Source organism: Amphiura filiformis, chromosome 8, assembly GCF_039555335.1.
Source record: "Amphiura filiformis chromosome 8, Afil_fr2py, whole genome shotgun sequence".
In the NCBI taxonomy this organism is placed as follows: domain Eukaryota; kingdom Metazoa; phylum Echinodermata; class Ophiuroidea; order Amphilepidida; family Amphiuridae; genus Amphiura; species Amphiura filiformis.
In genome coordinates, this window is record NC_092635.1 from 38,043,250 (window position 1) to 38,065,027 (window position 21,778).

A 21,778-nucleotide genomic window follows, 5' to 3' on the forward strand; every position below is an offset into this window, starting at 1 on the left:
CCGAACCAACACACCCATCCCTCTACCCTTTAAGTATGATCGCAAATGAACACACGTAGATGGTCCTAAAATTAATCGATGTTGTTTGGTAGCTTATTTGAGGATTTTAGTGTACCAGGAAACAAACAGGAGCTAATTATCCCGGTTGTTTTGCCAGGCGCACTGTGATAAGGGAAGCGTACGCAACCTGATACCTTGTAGTCATGCATGTAAACATTGAATTACCCATTTCTTTCATTTTAATTTGAAATTCACTGCACAACTTCTGTCAATTTATCTTTGTCGATTAACTTATTTACCATTTGGCAAGAAAGGTGCATTTTTGAAGTTAAGGAAATTAGCAATAATGCAATTGTTTCTATCCTTTGCACTTTGTTATATAAACAGGTACGAATATAGTAAATTGGTTTGAATGTATAAATATGAAAAAAAAAACTAATTGTGTGAAAATATTTGCATAAGATACGTTATCGATAACATGATGTGGTTGTATTATTTCATACATAGCTTCTCAGCAGATTTCAGAATAACAAATCAAAATAAGCGAAGTGTAAAATGTTTTGCGAATGTTATCAAATTGGGCGTAAAAAATTCACAGAGGAATTGAAATTATAGTACAACGCAATGTACGTAAGCACCTAATAACAGAAAATGCTTAAGTCGATGATCACTAAGATGCATAGACACCCCTTCATAATTGAATCACATATTTGTGCTTACTTTATCGTGCAAGGCAGGGGCAAATGCGCACAATAAATGGTTTGTTTTTCTGGAGTAATTGTCAATAATAAGAACAAACTGTCAGTAACGGAAACCAACACAGACGTTAACGTAATCATGATAGAACAGCGATAACTAAGTATAATGCATTTAAAAGAAGTCATTTTGTCATATCTGGACTAATTTGTATTTTTTCCCTTCAGGTTTTGGCCATGAGAATCACAGGAAACCTATTTATTTCAATTAAAGCGTTACAATTATATTTAAGCTAATAACTACAGTTCCAGATACGTCTGTGCGTTATCTGTCACTAGCTCAAAGACAAAACGTCCTAAAATTATTGCTATAGGTTATAGATACCCTACTTTCAATGATGCATTAGAAATATAATAAACAAAGATAGTGTACAGAATCTAGTCGAGCATACTTATTTTTTATGTGGAACCGTTCACCCGAAAGGGCCACCTAATTTTTCGATTCGTGTCAAATCTCGTTATGCTTTACCTAGAGACAATCAGCACAGTGTGACATCAGTGTTGAATATACCTTATTGAATGAATACAAGACCTCATCTATATCAGCAGCACCAACCACACACTAGTGCTTGCTTCCCGATTCAATCTTCCTATGCTGTTTTCAATGTTGCCCGCGGACAGTGCTATTTTTTTCATCGTGCGCCACACAGTCGGTGGCAGCAAGCATCGCGCGTGCTTGAAAATAATGTTCGTAGGCGGGGCTTAAATTAGTTGACGGTTGAGGAGTTAAGCGCTCGGGCTAGCTGGACTCTAAGCACACCGTATGCTGGTATCACTCTGCACTCAATGGTATAAATTTGACTTAACACATCTACATTTGGAAAGTTTTGCAAACACGTTGGTTTAAATCATCACAGATGAAATCATTAAGCTTGAATTTTAATAATTATTGAAACCTTTATTCTGTCACAGTTATCTGAGGACGATACAAGTACTTACCTTTTGTGGACAGTTATATACGAATTGATATTACCTGAAGATATAAACTGGATTCTATACAAGCGTGCACCAACAGACGCCTTTACAAATGGTAGGTGTATAATATTTATTATTTTTAATATAGCGTTTCATACAGAGCCGATTTAACATTCAGTTGCATTAGCTATATCAATATTGCTAAATGTTTCGTAACAATTGCATACCGATAAAAGCAATTCCAATTGCCAGTGTATCTTTGCAAAGAAGCTTTCAACATTGTTTTCACGTCGAAGCAGCTGTTAGTCTCCTTGATATTTTTTCATCTGCGAAGGAAGAGTGGCTTATGTTTTTACTCTCAAATACCACGTCTATTTAGATATCTGGTAGATAACGCAATGGAAATTATATGTAGTTGGACCTTGATGGGTTGTTTTCTTTGCGAAGGTATCGGTCTTTTACTTTTATTCTAGTGACAGGTTTGCTTCAAATATCACGCCTAGCTAGATAATTGATTTTTAACGCAATGATAATTCAATATGTTTTGGTTTAATCACCAAAATAAATATTAATTATTGCATCTCCTGACACACATGAGTGTGTTGATGGTTTCAAGATGTACCGAGGTTGTGTAAAAATGTCATAATATTCATGCGATTATAAATCACAAACGTCATTTTCCGATGAAAAGACACAGAATTGATAATAATAACAACAACAATAACAACAACAACAACAACAACAATAATAATAATAATAATAATAATAATAATAACAATAACAATAAAAAAATAATAATAATAACAATAATAATTAAAAAAATACAAATAATAAAATTGATAAGACTTTAAATTTTCCCATACAATCATTTATATTACAAATAAATATAATACATATATCTTGAATTGAGGCGCTGTACACGTGAATCGCTATTTCATCTGTTCTACTGTCTATACGATTCTGAAACTGAAACATACGGTTCTCTATCACATTATTTAGGCAGCACTGGATGATACTTAGTTCTTATACATGATAAGTTAGAGCATAAGACTTTCAAAATTACTACGGTGGTACTGAAAAATAGCTTGTTTGTGGGTTGTAAGATGTTGGCCCAAAGCTATGAACACAGAGACCGCGTTATTAAAGGTAACGATTATACTATGGGTTGTGTAATTGAACCGAAAATCGATCTTGAAGTTCAAGTTTCTGTATAACCTGAGGTTCATGATGCGTGCTTAATTGTATCAAGAAATTAATGAGATGGAAAGACACTGCTGTAGTGTAATACAGAGTGACACCGTAGATAGCAATGCTGGAAAGGAGTAAAATGTAAATAGAAAATTTATATATTTGCATCACACAATTCTTGATACAACTTAAAAATGTGAAACAGAACTATGAAAGTATTAATAAATTGGTCCTTCTCGCCGGTACGATTTGTTTATTTCTAAGTGCTTGAAAAACAATGAAACTGATTAACCGTTTTGATTGGAAATACTTTGTGTTGTTGGCCTGTTTTACAGATATCTGTATACGAAAGACATCAAACATTCGTTTCAAATATCGTCTTGGAGCCCGTTTTTGCGTCTTGTGAGGTAGCCTTTTTATATTATGCTTTAATTTTCTGCCTCATTAAACTAAATGGTCAATGCTGGCCTAAATTGACCATCCGACCGGTCCCTCCATAATTGTTTCGTTTAATATTTCGTTGCAGTAATATAATATTTATGCATTTTACCTGTTCTTTGATTATGGAAAGAAACTTAGCGTAAATAAATGAATGAATGAACAAAATTATAATCTATCCAAATCTTACTGTGTTGATAAATGAATGTTTCAATTCAGATTTACAGATTAAAAACCATTCAGTTATTATCATGTGATTTTAATAATCTAGCCAAGACAAATGGTTTGATATTAAATTTGAATAAATGTTACTTACTATTATTTCTGTTACATCATTTTCATACTTATTTATGTTGACCTTGCACACATTTTATAATTCACGTTATCGCAACTAACGTTCGCTGATGTGTATTAATATGTTCCTTACAAAGTCACTTACAAAGAAAAATTATTACGAACAAAATGTCATAAAACATTGATTATTAAACTGTCCATAGAGATAAGAAAATAATTCTTGCATTCTCAACCCTCTAAATACATTAATAAAAAGGCAAATGTTTTGATATTAGATTTGAATTGTTACTTACTATGATTTCTGTTACATCATTTTTATACTTATTTTTGACTTTGCACACATTTTCTAATTCACGTTATCGCAACTAACGTTCGCTGATGTCCCAACTTCAAGTCATCGGCCCATGTCCGTATGTCCCGTTGAGTCAAAGAATGTGGCATGGAAATTTAGCCATTGTTGGTTATTTCTTTTACATGTTTTATTTAAACTATTTTCTAATGTAGATGATAATAGGATGTCCATAATGCCATACTTTTGTAAGCTATCTGACTCTCACCCTCTAAATAAATTAACAAAAGAGCAACGTTTTGATATTACATGCAGATTTGAAAATGTGACTTACTATGATTTCTGTTACATGATTTCATATTTATTATTGACCTTGCACACATTTTCTAATTCACGTTATCGCAACTAACGTTCGCTGATGTGTATTAATAGAGATTGCGATTTCAAAACATAGCATTGAACGTACGTGGAATCTATTCAAAATCCCGTCACAGGAGAGTGGTTTTGAATAGATTCCACGCACGTTCGATGCTACGTTTGGAAATCGCAATCTCCCTACATTTTGTAGTGTGTTCCTTTCAAAGTCTGAAGCCTGATTTTAGAATGAAAAATTGTTACGAACAAAATGTCATCAAACATTGATTATTAAACTGTCTACACTGATAAGAAAAAAAATGCGCACGTTGTTTTTTTTTATTTCTTGCAGGTGTTAATTAATGACAACTACCGTATGTGATATTTTATTGCTTAATATAAAATAACGCTACAATGTAAAATGCTTATTATAGAATGGCCATTGTATTTTCAGCACTTTCAGCTTAGCCTATGTCATACTTGAATATGTCGATACATTTGGCATATGGTAGGAATAATGTATCTGGAGAATCGTATTTACAAGGTTACAGAGTTTGGATGGCTAATTAAAACGGCGATGAAGGACAGCAAATGTCATGAAGAAACTAAATATCGGATTCGTCTCTACCATTTGGCCATTTTCTGATTCATGTTGGGTAGCTGAAGCATTATGGCATATTTTGAAGAGATGCCTTAACGACAAAGAAAGAATCTGATAAATTCTACCAAATTGGTCTAGTGCATTTAGTGTTTCTGATTACCGTGATTTACGGTCATACATGCGATTATAGAAAAGTTTTGAACATCTTTGAAGATTATGACAATTTTCAGGATGCAAAACACCCTAATTATATAATATATTTGATGTGACAATGACGTCAACGCGTTGAGGTAGCCGTTTCGCGTGTGTGCGCACGTCAGCGCTATGTGCGTCCGCTAGCTACTTGAAGTCGCGCCTAATGAAATGCGCGCTGACGTCACAGCCACATAAGGGCGAAAAATGCTATAGTATTTTTTTAACCGATTTTAGGTACAATGATGTTTTATCTGGTTAGCCCTACCAGAAAAAAAATCATACCAGCAGCAAAAGAGATATAATACTATAAATCACAAGTACCCAATTTTAGGTGACCTCAGAGTTACCTCACCTAAACAATGAAAAATGACGAGTAACACCTGAACCAAAAAAACAAAACAAACAAAAAAAACAGAAATCAAGGCCTTTTCTTGATTTTTGATATAAATGAAATCACGCTAATATATTGATTTGATATTTTGCTGCTGGGGGTAAACTAAGCTACACTTCATTTGCAATCTAATTGCCCAAAAATTCTAGGTTATTAGACGAGTCTCCATGTCTGGGTTGAGAAGTCAGAGTTCGGTTAACTCACCAAAAGAGACACCAGCTTGACGCCCAAATAATAAAACGTCATTTCACAAAGTATTTAAAACATTTTGCCATTGATTTTTAAAAGCAGGTTTCTTTCATTTTTTATTTTAATAATAATGATAGTATTAGTATTTAAAGACACTGGGCGACCTAGAATAATGTGGTTACTTGCTTATTGTTAACCGGTTTGTGGGTGCGGAAACACACTTGGAACTCACTTAAGTGATTAAAGCACTATGACTAACCTACAAATAAACATCAAACAATCGAAAGCACATTTGTAGGCTATTTTTGTACATCAAAAATGTTGCAAAAGACGTTTTAATACAATACAATATAATATAATACAATTCATTTGTTCTATTCAATTAATCTGCATAATTTCTTGATTGGCTCTTGATCATTGAAGTAATTCCACGTGAAGTGTTTTGGCAAGTTATAATAATAATGGTCAAACCTAATTATGTACAAAACGTGCCTAACGTAAACATAAAGTGATGTTAAGAGTAAATGAGTTACCCCCTTCACACTGGGTTTCAGTTTCATCATCCCAGCTGCCTAAGGCGTTTCAAAGAAATTGCACTTTTATACACTTCATTAAGAAACCCCATATGTGGTATATAACTTGGTTAACTGCTGACAGATATGGCCTTAAATTATACATGGACTCAATAAATAAATAGGTTTTATATTAATGAATACATTCAGTATAATTCCCTTGCGATCAGATCTGAGAAAAACCATGTCAATGATTAATCAAGCAGAGAACTTGCAAATGATGTAAATGATAAAAGAGAAGAAAGAGTTGACGCAATTTGTTCCGACGTCAAGTCATCGACCCATGTCCGTATGTCACGTTGAGTCAAAAAATGTGGCTTTGGGGGTTTAGCCATTGTTGGTTATTTCTTTTATATTTAAACTATTTTTATAATGTATAGGATAATAGGATGTCCCCAATGCCAAATCATTCTTTTTTTGTAAGCTAAAGTAGAGTTCATGTTACCGCAGTTGATACGCTTAGTATTCATTAGCTGAATCAAACATAGAATACTTTACTTAATATCGGAATTCAAGTCATCGGCCCATGTCCGTTTGTCCCGTTGAGTCAAAAATGTGGCTTTGGGGGTTTAGCCATTGTTGGTTATTTCTTTTATATGTTTTATTTAAACTATTTTTATAATGTATAGGATAATATGATGCCCCCAGTGCCAAATCATCTTTTTTGTAAGCTGAAGTAGAGTTCAGGATACCGCAGTTGAAACGCTTAGTATTCATTAGCTGAATCAAGCATAGAATACTTTACTTAACATCGGAATTCCAGAATGTTAAAGCTTCACGCCTTCAAATGTGATGTTATTTAGACGTTTCACTCTGTCGTCCTCATATTAGGGGTATTTAAAAAGATTGTGTAAACCATCTCCTTCGTTAACAAAGATGCTAATCTATATTGCTCTACATTTCGCTGAAAGACTCGTTTATTTTGATACTACTCCTTTAATGTATAAGAATTCACTAATGCTATGATTATCAACATTCCTCAACACAATATTATCAACACCTCAAACTTGCTCAAAGGTCATCAGTGTTGCTTTACGAATACTGGTACAATTTTATTCAGGGAAAAGTGGAACTTACTTCGTCCAAGTTATACTTTGATGCTGATAAGAATTCCGGTATGATGATTATCATGCTATCCTAACTACTCATCTTCTTGTCTGTGTAGTTTATTTGTTCAACCTTTCGCAAGTGATAAAAGGAGCAAACCGAATTACATCAAGTAACGCTCAGTATACAGTCAAATTAACCATCACGACCAACGGATCATAGAGCCACAAGAGGGTATTCAAATAATGTCGTTTGAAATTGGTTTCTTTTTATATATTGATATTGTGAAGACCGAAGCGTGACTAGGTGTGTGTGCATCGCTAACAAATCATTTATACGCTTTAAGCGAAGGCTATAACAAAATGAATCCATGGCTATAATGAAAACATATGCGGTGCAAATATTATTCGTAAATTTTTCATGTTCTAAATAATTTAGATAATTCAAAGTTATTCTTTGCCAAGATAAAGCAAAATACGCGGTGACAGTGACAGTTTTAATTGAATTAGACCCAGAGGATAGAGTGATATATCAACCCTACAGAAATCGTTAACAATTGTGCTAACGTATTTGATTGGATAATTCTACCTTGGCAGGTTAAGTAGAACAAGCGTGAAGATTAAACTTCGTCATATGTATAAACAAACAAGGTAAAATTAAACTAGATCTTTTCTGGAGGGACTAATACTGAATGTTTTCACTAAGATAAACAGTGGGCAAACTCAGTCTGTGATACAACACGCTAAACACTGGTATCATCACTATACAGTGTTAGAATCCAAGCAAATCATAATTAAATCCACATATCGATTGATCCAAATATACCGTTTCGTTCATCGATTTTGTGCTAAAATTAGTAAATAACAATATTACAACTTTACCTAATAAAGAACGAATCAATCAAACTGAATTGCTTCACACAATAGCACTACTAGTGCTCGAATTAGCAACTAGAAAATATGTGAAATTTAACACAAATTATGTATAAATCCGATTATGAAATAATGTTATTGAATAACTGTGTGGATACAGCTGTTATAATAATTTTTAACATAATATCAGAATTCGGAAACTAATAAACTTGAACTTGACAAGTATGGATTTTGTCACCATACATTATGTTATGCAGCCGAATGTATTCAATAAGCTCTCAAATTTGACACATGTATTTATTTTGCGTCAAATAGCATACAAATGGAAATAACAATTATTGATATTATAAAATCACTGCTTTACAATATGGTATTGTTACTGTATTGTATTATTCTATCTATATTTAATATTAACTACATTAACTACGTTAATATATTGCCCGGGATTCTACATATGTGAACAAGTATCGGGTTATTTCGCTTATACTAGAGCCCAATACCATCATGAATATGATACAACATCTTTGTACTTTGTGTCGTTTTTAACGACACCAGAAACCATGACATTAAACCGGAATGGTATATATGCTACCATCTTTCATTTAAGATGGTATCTGAGACCTCTTTGTCAGACAATGATCCATCACTGGTTGAAAGAAAAATATAATAGCCTTGAAACTAATATGGAAACACTATAGGATTATAATGAAATAGCATACGCTATTACAAAATACACAAGACGCAGACTTCTGGGTGTGTATGAATCAGGTACAAAGAAGGATATAAGACAACTAATACCAGTGATTGTTCATACAGTGCTGTTATACCTTTTCTTGTAATTTCCTTTGGGTAACAAGACACCATTTTCTTTTTTGTTGTATTCACATAATCAAGAACAAAACATCGTGTTAATATAAAATAAGTAGTAGCTAAAATATCTGTCTGGATTAACGACATTCAAGTGCTTTGAATTATTCAAGTAGAACGAGATATAGATTCTTTGTATCGTAGGGTTTTGCTTTGTATTATTTTGTATTGTAGTTGTATTATTTTGTATTGTATTGTATTGTATTGTATTGTATTGTATTGTATTGTATTTATAACATTTGATGGCTTTGAGTGTGATACAATTAACTGCCTCACTCACAAGGCTGATATAAATAAAGTTTTTGTCAAAATAGATTGTTGAGATATTATATTCGTGTCACTACAGAGGATTATTTTACTTTCGTGGATTAGTGGATTATGACATTTACCAGATTACCGATTATGATCTCAGTAGCTCAACAACCTTCACACTATACGACTGTGTTTATTTTAAAACAAAAAGTGCATAGTTAAATCATTACTGTATACTTTTGAACCATATACACAGAAGAAAGTACTTAAGCAAGTACGTTTTTGTCCCATAACCTTTTCAATATCGTTTTACGCTTGCAATCTCTATCTTTTTCTTTCGCTATATTTGTTTCAGTCTGTTAATTCAAAATAATGGTCTAGATACTGAGTGTGAAGCCGCACTTATGACCCGATGGCTTCATTGTAGCCTACTTTTGGTAATGATTGTTGCTTTATGTTTCAACTATACGGAAGATAAGAATGTTGGACCGTGGAACCTATAAGCGCGCATTGTATCGCATTGTTGCTTAGCGTTCAATTTTAGCAATGGATATAGACACTTGTTTCACTTATTTTCTTAAGGATAGCCAATTAAAACTTTCCTCGCGGTGAACTGTAGTTAGGTTAACAAAACGATTGGAAGTCTAAGACTAATTCAATTAGTTAGGTTAAAGTTTGTATTGTTCATGTTATTATCTCCGTCATTACCCGTCAGTTGTAGTTTCTCTAGCTGTGTTAAGGATAAGAATGCAAATATGGTTGAAAAGAAAGGAAACTACTCAAGGTAATAACCAACTCTCGGTGTCAGGTGGCGCTCTGTAGCGCTGCTGTGGTCTTCACAAGAGTATATACAGCAAATATAGTAGGGTGAAGGTGGACCAATATACTCTTGTAATTATGGGATTACTGATTTTATTTTGGCAGATCAAAAGACAACATAATCTTCTTTCCAGTAAAGTACATCAGTTATGGGTACGCTTTCATGTGATATTTCTTCCTCGAATTTACATTTTACCAATAAAAGTCACGGGATGAATAATGAAGAATCTTCCTCCCAGACGCCCGACGACATTATTGGTATTACTAGTGCACATTACTCTGAATACGCGAGCGAATTACGTTTGTAATTTATTGTTAGTTTTTATTTTGGGCAATTACCGGAGACACATAGTTTTTTGATCATACAGACGATAACGTAACACCTTCATTGCAGTAACCTTTAAGTACAAATACAACAAGTATTATTTGCTGTATACTCTTGTGAAGACCACAGCAGCGCTACAGAGCGCCACCTGACACAGAGAGTTTTTATTACCTTGAGTAATTTCCTTACTTTTCAACCATATTTGCATATTAGCAACGCATCTTAAGCTACAAATGCTGAAAACATCGTAGAGCATTAATCATTATGACTCTGGATGCAATGCACCTTTGTTCCTTACGCGTAACCTTGTGATTTGTCAATTTTTGTAAGGATTCTTTTGCAAATGTTCTTTTGCAAATCTCATTACGACAGTTCATGGAGATGATATAAAATAGTCTTCACCGTGGGCTTCATTCTGTTAAATAGTATTAACCACTTTTTCAGTAAACCGTTAGCCAATCACAAGATTGTTCTCACAGTGCACCCTGGATGCGGTAACACTAGTTGATCATCGTGTTAAAAACTTATAATAGTAAGTTATAACTTTCCGATTCTATAACCTTCATTGCAATAAGCTTTAGGTACAAGTACAACAAGTATTATTTGCTGATATATACTCTTGTGAAGACCACGGCAGCGCTACAGAGCGCCTCATGACACAGAGAGTTGGTTATTACCTTGAGTAGTTTCCTTTCTTTTCAACCATATTTGCATATTAGCAACGCATCTTAATCTACAGACGCTGATAATATCGTAGAGCATTAATCATTATGACTCTGGATGCAATGCATCTTTGTTCCTTACGCGTAACCTTGTGATTTTTGTACGGATTCTTTTGCAATTGTTCTTGTGCAAATCTCATTAGGACAGTACGTGGGAGATGATATAAAATAGTCTTCACCGTGGGCTTTATTCTGTTAAATAACATTAACCACTTTTCAGTAAACCGTTAGCCAATCACAAGAGGTTCTCAGGGTGCACCCTGGATGCGGTAACACTAGTTGATCGTCGTGTTAAATATCTTTGATAGTAAGTTATAACTTTCTTCAAGGTGGACCTAGGGTGCGGTAGCGTGCATTAATAGATCCTTTGCAAATTATTATGCATTGCCTCTCGTCCGCTTTAGGTGACTATCAAGCTCCTACACATGATATTCTTTTTGATTGTTCGCCAATTTGTCATTAACATCTTCATATGTGTGTAATGAATGTAACCACGATCACCAGATGCAGATTGATCAAATGAAGTGTATGTGGGGGGTTTGAATGAAATTTGTATACCACTTATGTCTTTATTCTCAACTTTTAACTCTTCTGAGTATAGATACAATCTGTAGAAAGATGTTGAAAAAAGTAGCACATTTTAAACTTCCAATCAAAATTCCTACACTTTCGTAACCCAGCAATTACTTTGCCGTACGTACCGAACACCTTTATTTTTTGAAGATTATATTTTGTCTGCTTGTGGGAGTGTGCATCATACAAACATCAAAGAAAAATATCTGTTTCAAAATGTTTAGTACGCTCGTATTAAACATACCAACTTGCCTTTAGAGATGCAAATTAATACTTAAAAACTAAGGAACTGTTATAACAAGCTGCTTTAAAGAGCGTGGGAGTACTTATACAACCCCAACAGTGAAATGGTAGTATTAAAATATACTATAATAAGGAAAGAGAAGCTGTGGAAGTTGAGGGATCCCCTGGTCTTCCCGGAAGTGTAAGTTATATGATTGTTTTGACAAGTAGCAAATCTAATCTCAACCTATCTGGGACAACGTCTACTCAATGTAGCTTTAGGTGAAACTAAATTGACGTTAAACGCCTTGGCTGAATGACGTTTTTCTACCATGTCCGGTCCAGATACGCTTGTGTTACAATGCTGTCTTAAAAAGAATTAACCATGGCCTGACAGTCAATTTCGCTGCTCTACTTTATCCCATTTGATTTCTCCACGCGATTCCCAGTGTTTTGTCTCAACTTCTGCACCCCGGTATCGCTATGGTAGACGTCATATATCCCAGATAACATGCATATATTGGCCCAACGTTGGTTTTCGAATGCCAATCTTGGCATCGGCATTATTTTGCTGCCCATATTGGGCCAATCTTGGCTTACCATTGGTAATCTTCATATTGGCATCACAGTGGCAGTCTAAATTGGTCCAACATAGGCCCAATATGCCCAAGCCCAATCTTGGACCAATCTTGAGCCCATGAGTAAATGATATTGGGCCATTATTGAACATAAATTGGGCCACCATCGGACCAATATCGCCATGTTATCTGGGATTGTGTGCTGAAAAAGAGTCCATGTTTATGCTAAAGAGACGTCCGCGTGCGTGTATGCCTGCGCGATTACATAATGTAGTGTTCCAAACCCGTGACGATAATAACAGTGACGACCTGGATGACTTGATTGGTCACTGAAGCCACTGCCAATACCAAATGAAATATGATTGGTCCCTGGTTTGATTCAAATCGTAATAAATGGAATATATCGAGGGTTGAGAGCAAGAAATCCTTACCTCACAATCACCTGCTCCCACGAAATGAGTATAAAGTCGCCAGGGCATTATAGACGATACAGTCCACTATTCATGACAAAATTTAATAGAAAACAAAAGACATTGTGGAAGAAATATTGAGTTTTGAAGATCAAAGCAAGAAGGCAACTTTATGCTCATTTTGTGAGAACTGGTCATAGTGAGTTACGGCTTTCTGGTTCTGAACCCTCGATATACATGTTTGTTCACTTATACGACCAAAAACATCAACGTAATACACCTTTACAGGAAAAATACTGACCATGCCCGATGGTCGTGACCATCAAAACATATTTGAACCAATCAATTTCAACGATTTGAAAGCGTATTTGACCACCATTCGCTGAAGAGCATGCGACTATAAGTTTCTTCCAACTTTTGCGATCCTGGGCTATTTTGCTCTGGTTGAAACATACATTCACTATCCCCAAACAGGCGCTGTATACATGTAAGGAATGATATACGCTGCCGACAGGGTCTCTTTTCCCCATGCTGTGGTGTATAAAGAGCATACAACAGGTTCGCCTCATCATCTGGTTTGCGGAGTATGTGCCCAAAAACCTAAAGCTGAAACTTCTTACAAGTTCCACAAGAGGCTTGGTGTTGGTGGTCTGTGCGCTTGATGTTTAGCTTGATGTGATAACAGTGGACACCGCGTTCAATACACAGCGTCAACTAAGAGCAACGCGGTACATGATTGGTGCTGGAATGGTCTACAATGAAATGTTGTGATTAATATCTTTTATTTTGGTTGATAATTTTTATCATTCTTTTACCGGTAGTAATAGCCATCATTATTCATGTAACTTCAATAAATGATGGAAGTCTGCGAAAAATGTAGATTTTGAGCATATTACCCAATGTCGACGTGTTGGAGACATTATAAATGACTAGTCTAATATTAATAACCTTAATATAAACCATAATAATATTTTATTATTCACACACTAATGTAACTGAGATGATAGCATTAACGTATCAATCATTAACACACACAAATTGCACCTGTATACATTGCATTCTATAATTATCATCTTATAGCAGTCCAATTCTTATCATTACATATTCAAAGAAATAACATCATCATTCATAAACTGACATGTGTCAAAGTTTGGGATTACAAATGATACTTTTAGTGTTAGAAGTATTGCCAAACAAACATATTACCGAAGTACCATCATTGGCTTTGTTTCAATAATAATAATAATTTGGAATAAGATGCCACGAGATTATGAGGTTAATGGACTAGAATGCAAACATGTTGAAAATATGCACTTCTCAATCATTCTGTGAATTCTTATATATTTTGTTATAAGAAATATAAGTGCGCTACTTACTTTATGACCTTTAATATAATTGATAAATTTGATGTTTACTTTTTTCTGAATGTTTGTTTTTAATTATTTCAATATGTAAAATTCTGCTAATTATTATGTACATTGAATTTTATAACAAAGGGCTGGTCTTTGTAATAGCATATTTTATCTGAAGGGTAAACCCTGTGTAAAAGTGGTTTTAATAAATAATTTGATAAATACACGTAATAAATATAGTTGATCAAATTGAACAGGATTCATTTGACACAGAATCGGTCTAATTTTCGGATTTGAAACCTGATCTAATTTGGCTCGAAATCTAGTCAAACCGTTTCAACAACTGAGCAAAATCAATCATGTTAACTCAAAATTCCTTGCCAAAAATTCCAAAGTGTGTCTTCTGAAACATTATTAATCATGTTGGCACTTATTTGAATGTATAGCTAAGCTGTTTTTTGCTAATTAAAAATCACACACCTTAATTGGCCAGGTATCACCGATAACCGGCCATATTTGGTTAACATTTAGCTTAGCAAGTATTCTGCTTCATCAAAATCTCATTCCTCAACGAATCAATGTCATGTTTTTGATCAATATCATGTAGCTATTAAGCGAAGACCAAAACCTGCAAGAGTCAACCAAAAATATTCAGCTTTTATAATTACTTCCTACATCATTTTGAAAAATGCATCCAATTTAGCACACGTATTCCTTAGGGTTGTTTGGGGACTCTCAAGAAAGCCAGTGTCAAAACTCACCATCTTTGTTAGCTTAACTTGTACGAAGCTCTATGTATTAAGTAAAATTGGAGTGACACATGCCTTCGCTGAGTTAGCCTGGAATCACACTTGGGTCTGTTCTTGGCTTTAAAGATGCAAAGTTTGTTATTATAGCTACGTTCTACTGTATGTAATTAGCATGTTAACTCCAACCAGCTACCGTTGGTGTTCTAACCCTGCCTTCACCTTGCCAATCGCTCAGTTTGTATAATTCCATATCAAGGTCTCTTGCTCTTCATCTTCTTTTGGAATTATTCACTAGTACAGTTGTGAAGCTTGTGTACTTAGAAAACATCATTGTCACACTTAGTCATATCAGATATTATTCTGCATCGATCAAAAACACTGTATTATTATCATTATTCGATTTTAATTAATATAATTATCAGTGATTATGATTCTACTACGTAGTCTTAACCCTCACCCTACTACGGGGTTGTACCGCTAAGGGTTTTTATGCGGCATAATAAAACGCTCGTAATTACACTCAAATGACTTAAGGTAATCGTGGATTCATCCTTTTGTTAACCCATCACCTTCTCATGGTGGTTAAGTCCGACCGTTACAATGATTATAATGATATAAAAGGGTTGGTGAAGCTCATCATAGGTTTCTTCACTCACATTATGACGTCACAGCGACATTAAGTTGAGAGATTTTATACTTATCGTGGTGTAACTTGACAGAGGAGACATGCGATGCGCTGGTGGCATATATAACAGTTTGACGTTTAATATAGACAAATATAAAGGGTTATAACAACTTACACTCTTCGAAGTTTTACAAGACATTTTGTCTCAGTGGGTCAAGGGGTCAATTCACTGCGTACAACTTTCTTTCGTATCTAAATACAAAGCACTGGAAGAGACTCATGACTTTCAAATAAATCTCGATTTACCAAACAACAATGAAAAGGTTTAGATAAGAAGTGTTGCGCAGTCCTCACGGTTGTTACAAGTGATTATTTATTGGTTTTTCTAATATTATAAACACTTTGTTTAGCAATTGTTAATTTCGATTTTCCTTTCTTTATAAACTTATCCATCTTTTTCTGCATGTTTGTGGTAATTTTTATTCTCTAAACGTTATATTTATTTGACAATTGAGGGCGCTGTTTATATTTGAAATTTGATTTAGCCGAAAATTGTTATTTCTTTCATTTCATGATAGAAAGTTTTTAGAAATTTCCTTGTTATTTGTTACTCATTTTTCTGATGTGTTAATGCCAGTATACAAGTGTCTTACATGTATGCATGTAATATTTAAGATAACTAGCGCTATCAATGATAACATTTAGTTAATAAGGTTAAATAAAGTTAACCAAATCAATTATTTGCCATCCATTAAACTCCCGGTAAATTGTACCAAAACTGTGTCTTTGTGCAAAGATAACAATAAAGAAATCCCCAAATAAAATACCAATCCAACAAGCAATGAAGGAACTTATAATTTGTTACTCTAGCACTCAAATACAAGCCACGGATTGACCGTAGAATCAAAACTACTGGATAGAAATTCAAAATGAAAATTTAAATTGACAGCCATGTTTGTGCTATGTCTGCAGCTAACTCCACAAGGAATTCAAATGCTGCCAACTAAATTCAAAATGTTTCTTTAAACAGTTTCATAACTATATAAAAATATACTTTACAAAAGACATAAGTGTAAAACACAGTATACTTCACAAAAAATAAAGTGAAAAACACAGTAATCTTGCTAGTGTTCTGTGGTTCTTCACATGAAGCTTTTTGAAAGATATTTTATATGATTTGGTAATCTTCAAAGGTGAATTTAAGTGAAACTTTTAGATCAAATAATGTATATTGGCGGCGGAAGCATTACAATTTAGGAGTTCGCATAGTTTTGTTCCGATATCACCCGGACATTGTGCGTGATTATTTAGCTCTAAATGAAGTTTGCAAAATTTAGATTTAGTCTCTTCTCACGGCCAGTGGAAACGTCAGATGACATAATTGGACGTTTCGAGCTGCCTAGGATACAATATAGATTATATATCTAGGACCTACGTTAAACATTTCTTTTATTTCATTCTTTCAACAAGGCCGCTTAGCAACAGTTTATAGTACTGCGAGATTTAAAAATTGCAAATTGTTTTATGCAAGAAGTTGATCGACCATGTTGTTATTAGTAAAACAATTAAAGAAGGAACAGGTATCCTAACCTGGATACAGTAAAGCTTATATACCAAGAACTCACGTTAAACATTTCTTTTATTTCATTATTTCAATAAGGCCGCCTAGCAACAATTCATTATACTGCGTGATTTAAAAATTGCAAATTGTTTTATGCAGGAAGTTGATCGACCATGTTGGCAAGGAAATCAATTGAAGAATGATCAGACACTATTTTCTAACCAATTCTATTTACTTTTATAAGAAGACCTATTTTGTGAAATTTTCCTTTTTGTTTGGCTTATTCGCTGTCAAAGTAATGTAATAATCGGATAACTACCATAGTAATAGATGAATACAATTTTTGAATAGATCGCCCTGTACTACAATCAGGTTGCACTCATCGCCTGTGTATATCTGCAATCATACATTGAATACAATACCGCTCTTTTCAAAGACACTAATCATACAGGTGCGAGTGATCATCTATGGTTTAATGTATAGGTACCGTGTGAACGTTGTAGTGCAGGACGATCTATTCAAAAATTGTATTCATATATTTCATATATTGCTATAATAGTTTATCCGATTATTACGTCACTTCGACAGCGAACACTCAATATATTTTAACGCTTGGTGTGATACCACAATGCAGCTAATACAATTCTCGCTATTCACAATAAGGGCGCCGCCAACGGGTTGCGATGTAATCTTGATGTATCAGGTGAAACGGTGGATCTTAAAGTCCGCGCAAAATGAATATTTCCATGATATTACATAGGAACACGTGACAATATTTTTTAGTTTGTCAATATAACGGTATTACACGCAAATCGATAGAGAAAATTAATTGTGCACATTTCAAATCACATTATTAAGTATTATTGAGTATCGATTCGCGTGTAACACCGTTATATTGACAAACTAAAAATATTGTCACGTGTTCCTATGTAATAGCATGGTAATATTCGTATTGCGCGGACTTGATGTCGACCTTTTCCCATGATACATCACGATTACATCGCAAAATCTGCTGGCGGCGCCCTTATTGTGAATAGCGAGAATTAGCAACGCTTTATTCCAATTCTTTTTGTACGATCGTTATTTCTATGTGTATCATTAGAACCCAAACACACAGTATATATCAGTGTGTGAATTCTTCTCTACCATCTATCAGCATGCCATGCTTATAAGCCTACCACTTTACTATAAATCCAGTGTCATAGTATTTGTACAAGTGGCTGATATTAATTAGTTTTAAATGGTTTATTAAAACTAGTATTCATCCAATGTAAAATGTTCAATGCATTGCAGTATTCCATTATACAATGATTATGATCAACCACAAAGACAATGCAATTGCTTAGTAGAAACTCAATACCAAATTGTCAAATTAAAATTCAGCCAAGCTCATTATTGACCGTTAGACATGTCTCCGAGATGTAATGTGGGTTAAATTACATGTCCTACCTGTGGACTCGACATTAAATTACCAATTTGAACGGAGAAATGGATTTACAGCTAGATCCCTGTCTGTATTCATCAAAACGGCAACTGCATCAGACATGCGAGTCATTACCATTTAATTACATATCACATTTGTAAAAGTGCAAACGTATGGCTTTAGTTGTCGGAATTAGTTTAAGTGATGGAAACTGGACATGTTAGGCTATTGCCCTAGTTTTTTTCTTGACACAAATATAGCTGAGTATCAGACAGGATGTATCCTGACAAACATTCAGTCTGCGTGAAAAGTGTAAAGACAGTGTGACATTTCCATGTTCTGGAAGTTTACTCTGGACTATTATGACACTTCAGATCCCGTCACAATACTTTCGCATTATTTTGCTAATTTAGCGCGTTCGTAGCCAAATGCGGGAGTGGGTCATTATGTGATGAATTTATCACGTTATGGGTCATAATATGCTAATTTTATCAGGTTACCACGTATGTACAGCATAAACCAAAGTGCAGTTGTACTGGGTTGCAGTTTGTACAGATAAAATCTTCCGGGATCGCTACTTGGACGCTTCTGCAATGATCCTTGAGGTATGTGCATCTAAGCATTCTAACCATGGTGGATGGATCCGCCCATAAATATACCTCCATTCTGTCTGCGGTAGTACTAGGTTAAAGTAGTGCTGCACCAATATGGCAGAATATAAGTTTTGACCTGACCTGTAAATTACATCATCAAAACAGCCAATGGCCAATTTGGCTATCCGGTATATTGACACACGATTGCCCCATCTTGTTTACGTATTGAAAACAAACAAGAGCTGTTATCCAAACGCCTTAAAATGTTTTGAAGTCAATTGCTATAACATCAACGCAAAGCTGCATCTTTTTTTTTTTTTTTTCGTTTTTTAATACCGTTAAGCAAGTCATGTTCATAAAACGACTTCGATTACAATAGTAAATACCTCGGGTTTGTACATACCCTGTAACACACAGACACATTGTATATAGAGCAATGTTTCTCTCAACATAGTATCGATTCTAACATGCTAATGCATGTAACGAGAAGGAGAGGATTGACGAAATCATTTGACCTTCTAAAACTAGGTTCTTAATTTTCTGCTGGAGGTATTAAAAAGTTCACAGTTCGCAACCCTTAATTGTTTTATTTACATCTGGCTAGTAAAGAATGACAAGCAAAATAGCTTTAAGAATTAGGTCATGGCTAATCGGATCGTAATGACATAAAATGACATCATCTTCATGCATGGTACAATAAAGTGAATTATGGTTATCAACTTCGTCTCATTAGACTGATTAACTCCTTTCTACCGATGAGGGGAGGGAGCAACCCTTAACATTTTAACGAGAACAAAATGGAATATAGTTCACAGTTCATAACCCTTAATTGATCTGTTTACACCTGGTTAGCAAAGAATGATAATTAAAATAGCTTTAAGAATTAGGTCATGGCTAATCGGATCGTAATGACATAAAATGACATCATCTTCATTCATGGTACAGAAGAGTGAATATGTTTGTCAACTTCCTCCCATTAGAGTGGATAAATAATTAACCATTTTCTACCGATAGGGAAACCCATTTTAGATTTTGTTCATTTTAGCGAGAGAAAATGGAAATGTCACCCGACACTGAGCACGTGAGAGATTTTTTCCAATAAATCAAATGTTCACTACAATCATGTTTACCCCCATTCGATTTCCTTTTTTTGCGCTTTTCAAAGTGGTTGTAATAATTGAACCTCAAAAAAAAAAACTATCCATTATGTCTATGCTCTATAATGCAAGTATGGTTAAAGCGTGGCTTTGCCCTACCAAAGACTACTGAAAACACTGTAGTAGCAAGTTGTCTTCTCGTTGCTTCAAAAAGCAGATAGAATAACAAGGTTCCAAGCTTTTCACGTCGCGAAATTGAATCTATAACTCTAAATGTTTGGGACACACTGTACTTAAAATAAAGCCTTGATTTACTTTAGTGCAATTTTATTTTGGAAGTGGTTTGAAATAAACATTGATATAACCAGGCATTTGGAATAGAGCAGGCGGTAGGAAAGAAAATTCTTCAGACAACGCGCTCTAAATGACTAATTTGATAGACTTGACGATTTCTTGATATAAAGTCTGTAAATAAAGCAGACTATTGTTGAATGATCAAAATTAATGACACACAAGACTAATGAGGTTAACCCCAGAGTTCCTAGCACTGCAATATGATATATGATGACATTGATAGCTATGTAATTACATTCATTGCTCTCAGACCAATTATTATGTTCAACCAAACCACCCTTAAATAATATTGTGGCGATTTGGTTTGGTGATGCCACGGGGAATGAGACACTCTTCTTTTCAGATTAAGACAGACTTTATTTTTGTGTTATCGTTCCAACCATTATCCTAAAACTACCTTGATTCCTCCTTCTCAGGGTGCACCCCAAACTGGGCGAACCCGCCAAGGGGGAGGGTGCCTATGATCGAATCTCCACAACATCATGATGCTTGTTCAATAGCAGATCATGGATCTAAAGGATATGTGGCACAACCCACCTTTGACTTGTCATTGCTTGTGTGTTTGTGTAGCGAAATTGAATCTATAACTCTAAATGTTTGGGACACACTGTACTTAAAATAAAGCCTTGATTTACTTTAGTGCAATTTTATTTTGGAAGTGGTTTGAAATAAACATTGATATAACCAGGCATTTGGAATAGAGCAGGCGGTAGGAAAGAAAATTCTTCAGACAACGCGCTCTAAATGACTATTTTGATAGACTTGACGATTTCTTGATATAAAGTCTGTAAATAAAGCAGACTATTGTTGAATGATCAAAATTAATGACACACAAGACTAATGAGGTTAACCCCAGAGTTCCTAGCACTGCAATATGATATATGATGACATTGATAGCTATGTAATTACATTCATTGCTCTCAGACCAATTATTATGTTCAACCAAACCACCCTTAAATAATATTGTGGCGATTTGGTTTGGTGATGCCACGGGGAATGAGACACTCGCTTCTTTTCAGATTAAGACAGACTTTATTTTCGTGTTCGTTCCAACCATTATCCTAAAAACTACCTTGATTCCTCCTTCTCAGGGTGCACCCCAAACTGGGCGAACCCGCCAAGGGGGAGGGTGCCTATGATCGAATCTCCACAACAT

The 21,778-nt window shown here is 34.6% G+C and overlaps 1 protein-coding gene across 1 annotated transcript in view; it reads left to right on the forward strand.

The window, feature by feature from the left end:
* The first annotated feature begins 1,456 nt into the window (after positions 1 to 1,456).
* The window catches only part of LOC140158260 (cardioacceleratory peptide receptor-like), a 49,828-nt gene continuing 29,506 nt past the window's right edge, over positions 1,457 to 21,778 (forward strand). Inside the window, exon 1 of the mRNA XM_072181372.1 lies at positions 1,457 to 1,785. The gene's annotated coding sequence lies outside the window, so the exon portion shown is untranslated. The remainder of the gene's footprint in view (positions 1,786 to 21,778) is intronic.